Genomic DNA, 4651 nt, shown 5'->3' on the forward strand with positions numbered 1-4651 from the left:
GGGGATATTGCCTCTGTTCTCAGATCCTTCAGTTCTCCCTTCTGGCCCAGAATGGAAACCTCTAGCCTCCAGTAAGTACCCACAGCCAGTGGCATCCCCATTCCACTGCTTCTGCACTTACCAGGCATGTGCTGATTCCTTCTTGCCCAGAGCCTTGCCTCCGCAGCACAACTGAGTCCGGCATTCCTTGTCAGCAGAAATTCCCTTAATCTTCCCCAGTGCAGATGCCCAACTCCTCTCACTGTCCCAGGGGTAAAAGTTCCTGTGGCTGGGGGAAAAGTTACCTCCCAACCCAACTAACCCCAGGGCTCACTCACTTGTTGTTTAACAGAAACTAACCTGGAGGTGTTTACTCTTCATAGGGACCAAACCTCCTTCTGTGATTTTTCTTCAGATCTGCTCCAACTGTCCTAGGAAGACCACTGTTCTGCCCCTACTCTTATTTATTTTTACCACTCTGTGTTTGCCCTGAGGCACTATTTTATCTCATTTCTGGGGGAAATCCGAAGAGCTTGGAATTTTTTGACCTACCTCACCATTTTCCTAGAATTCTCTCCATTAAACAGTAATTTTTAACCATCAAGTAAAAGTTACAAGAGATATCTGCCAAAACCAAGGTCTGTTGGAGTTCTTCACTGATAACTTCTGCTCCATTTGGCTGTATAGAAAATGGCATCAAATCTGAACCAGGGTGCTAATAAATTATCATATTGGAATATGACTTCTGGTCAGGTCAATCAAGATTTTTTTTTCCCACTTCATCTGATCACACAGAGTTGGTCATTTCACCGACATTCCCTATATCAACTGAATTATCAGACATACTTAAGACAGGGAGTCAGCAAGAAGAAGCAGAATGAGAAAGCATAAATGCACTATTCACAAAGAATGGCTTAAAACCAGTGTTTTTTGTCAAAAGGACACATGGAAAAAACCTAGGTGTCACTGCACAGGATTAAAAAGACTTTAAAAAGATTGCTGGATGACAGCACAAGGAATCAGAATGTGATCCATCAGCTCATCAAAGCAAATCAACAGCTAAGGAAGAAAAATGAGCTAATGACTTGGAACAAATCATGGATAGTGTGAAATCCAAAATCACTGAACTTGAAGAAGAATCTGTAGCCATGGTTTCCCAGCAACAGAATCAAGTGAAAGAATTTCAAAAAGACCAAAAAGCTGCACAGGCAAAATACCATCAGCGTGAACAAAAATGGATGTAGCAACAAAAAACTCTTCCTTGTTTGAGGAAAGAAATTCACAAATTATAGAAAGAGGAAGAACTTCATGTTGCCTCTCAGAAAAGAGTTTTTAACTGGCTTTGCAAACAAGCAACACAGACTGTCATGGATAAATAGTTGCTTATCCTGATTATTATGAACCCAAAATTAGAAAAATTCACAAGAAACTAAGGCACTATAAAGAAGATAAAGATATCGAAGGAAGAAAAGGGGACTTTGTAGATCTGATGGTACATCAAATTATAAAAACCTTCTCATGTCATTCCAGAATCAACTGAGAAACATTAAAACCAAGAATGATAAACTTTCATGTGAAAATCAGAATCTCCACAAAGATTTAGAAAGCAGGCCCTCATTGCATGATTTAAGACCTTATCAACAACAGATAAAAAAACTGGAGAAAACACTTAAGAAAAACATAAAATTACAGGAACTCCTCAGGGAAGACAAATCTGAAAGCTTAGACAACAGAGATTCGGAGATCAGCAAAACAGAATGCCAGTGACAGGCCCTATTTGACCAGAAATACTTCAAGATCTTAACCAGCTTTAACTCAATGATAAGTAATCCAAGATGTCCAATAGTAAAATATAAACAGAGCAAAAGGCCCCTCCAGAGTTATAATAAAGCTAACAGTTAAGAAGGTAGATTTGAGCATCTTCCTCCCACAATAGAAATGTGGGCAGACCAGCTAACATTTCTAAAGGACTTGTCTAGATCTCTGAAAAAACTGATGGAGGAGCTGCTGCCTTGGCATAATGTGAAGTGATGTGATAGGAGTGAAGGCGTCATTAAACCAGAAGATATTCTATTTGTTGTCAACACTGTTTTCAAAGAAGTTGAATGTGAGAAAAAGGGTGGTATGCCACACCCTAAACTTTACAAGCAATTATTAATCACTTTCAAAAGCTATCCGATGTAACATCTGGGTCTGGAATCTATCCTCGAATGAATGAAGTATACACCAGACTTGGAGAAATGAATAATGCTGTGAGAAATATCTATGAGATACTAGAACTAGATAATTCATCATCACTAAGTGTCCTGGTGAATACAGTTGGGAAATTGTGTAAAATAATTAATCAATATGTGGACAAACATATTCAACAGGTTTTGGGCACCCAGGATATCCAAAATATTATCAATAAATTTCTTTCCCAGCCTTTTAGGCTTCTATACAGGATCTACTTCAGATTTTAGAAGTCAACAACTTGGATGCCATTATTCCTGAAGTAAAGAAATTAAAGCTAATTATAAACTAAAGAAAATGAAACCTTCCTTTTTACTATGTAAAATTTATCTGTAATATATTTTCTTTATGACTGATGGAACAAGGGTTATATTTATTTGCATAAGTCACCTCCTTTCCCACATGGAGTGAACAATGGTAACATGGCTAATCTTCATTTTTCACAAAGTTAGTCTTTGATATTTTTAATCCCTATTTACCAAATAATTGTTACTCTCTCAGAATTATGCAGCATCATTTGGGGGATTGAACTCAAGTTTTCTAACTTTTCTTCAGCAGTTCCTGGCTTACAAGATTTAAGGAAAGCTGCTTATGTTTTGGAAACAGAGGGTAATGATGCGTTGAGTGTTGGCATAGGGGTATTTGCCTTTAAGATTTCCTTTGAGATTTGAAATTTAGAATTCTAACATCTTTGGCCCAAGGGAAGTAGTATTGGACTTCTTGATGACATCAATTCTCCAGCAAGTTTGGGGAATGAACAATTCCATATCCCCCCAAAATCAGGGAAGGAAAGAAAAGGGAAGGGGTTTCAAAAAGAAGTTAAGAGAAGGTAGAGGTGTAATGCTACCTAATTCTTTCATTTCTCTAACTCAGTCAGTGGCAAGCTGCTCCTTGAATTTAACCTTTTATATGCCATGCCAAGGACAAAACATTCTATCTAGATAAACTACTGTTGGCAGAAGCAATTGCAATTTCAAATTGGAGGGTAAAGGTAAGGGATCATAGGTGAAAAACATTTTTTTTTTTAAATTTTCTTCCCATGATGGAATAAAAGAAATGAGTAAATAGGATGATAACTACCTCAAGAAAGGGTATGTTTGGGGCAGCTAGGTGGCGCAGTGGATAGAGACCAGCCCTGGAGTCAGGAGGACCTAAGTTCAAATCTGGCCTCAGACACTTGACACTAACTAGCTGTGTGACCCTGGGTAAGTCACTTAACCCTGACTGCTTCACCCCAAAAAAAATGGGAAAAAAAAAAAGAAAGGGTGTGTTTGAGAGCTCGATTGTGATCTATACATATATGCATAATATATGCCTATATAGAGGTTTTTAGAACATGTGACTGAAATAAATATTTTATAAAAGTAAAAAAAAAGAAATGATATGATAGGATGAGAGAAGACAGGCTGGTGAAAAGGTGAGGATAAGGGATGACAGGAAGACTGCTATAGGGTTCTATTGAGACTTTCTTGTTAACACGAGAAAGCGAGGAAGGCCTATTGGGTGGATGACCTGTGGCAAATTTATGAGAGCACACGGACCAGGGTCACACAGAATTGGGAAGCATGGATGGATAGTTATCTACATTGCTGGAAGGAACTTCCAAATTGATAACAGATCCACTTGAATATCTGGGTATCTATGGATACAGGATCTATAAAAATACAAAGTTAAAACTCCTCTGTTTGACATTTAAAGCCCTTCACAACCTGGCTCCAAACTATTTTTCCAGCCTTAAAATGCATCATTCTCCTGCACATACTCTATAGTCTAGGCAAAATTTTAATATTCTTATATGTGTACTGCCCCCTCATTAGAAAGCCTTGAATCAAGGGATCATTTCTTTTTCAGTCTCACATTACCAGCACTTAGCACCGTACCTGGGACATAGCAGACACTTAATAAATGCTTGTTATTTGACTAGACGAGGCCAGGATTTATTGATACACCTCTGCCTGTAAAATTTGTGAACATATCTGATACAGAAGTCTCAAAAGTTGAAATGCTGGATGTATGACAGCAGAATTTCCCTGTCAGCATCATCATGTTCTTTCCTTATATAGTACATGTCTGTGGAGAAGGTAGGTGGCTCAGTGGGTAAGAGTGCAAGACCTGGGAGTCAGGAACACCTAAGTTCAAATTCTGACTATAAATACTAGCTGTGTGTGATCCTCAGGTTAAGTCACTTAGCCTCTTGCCTCAGTTTACCCAACTGTAAAATGGATTGATAATAACAGCACCAATTTTACAAGTTTATTGTGAGGATCAAATTAGATCACACACATAGAGCTTTGAAAACTTTAAAGTGCTATGAAAAAGTTGGCTATTATTATGGCGCTTGAAAACATAGATTATTAACCTGGGGTCTGTGAAGTTAAAAAAAAAAACTGCAATATCTGCATTTCAATATAATTGGTATCCTTTGTAACCCCATGTATTT

General features: G+C 38.0%; 1 pseudogene; it reads left to right on the forward strand.

The window, feature by feature from the left end:
• Positions 1–669: 669 nt before the first annotated feature.
• Positions 670–2503, forward strand: LOC114040439 (annotated as a pseudogene).
• The last annotated feature ends 2148 nt before the right edge of the window (positions 2504–4651 follow it).

Source organism: Vombatus ursinus, unplaced genomic scaffold (assembly GCF_900497805.2).
Source record: "Vombatus ursinus unplaced genomic scaffold, bare-nosed wombat genome assembly UNPS02013158.1, whole genome shotgun sequence".
NCBI lineage: Eukaryota > Metazoa > Chordata > Mammalia > Diprotodontia > Vombatidae > Vombatus > Vombatus ursinus.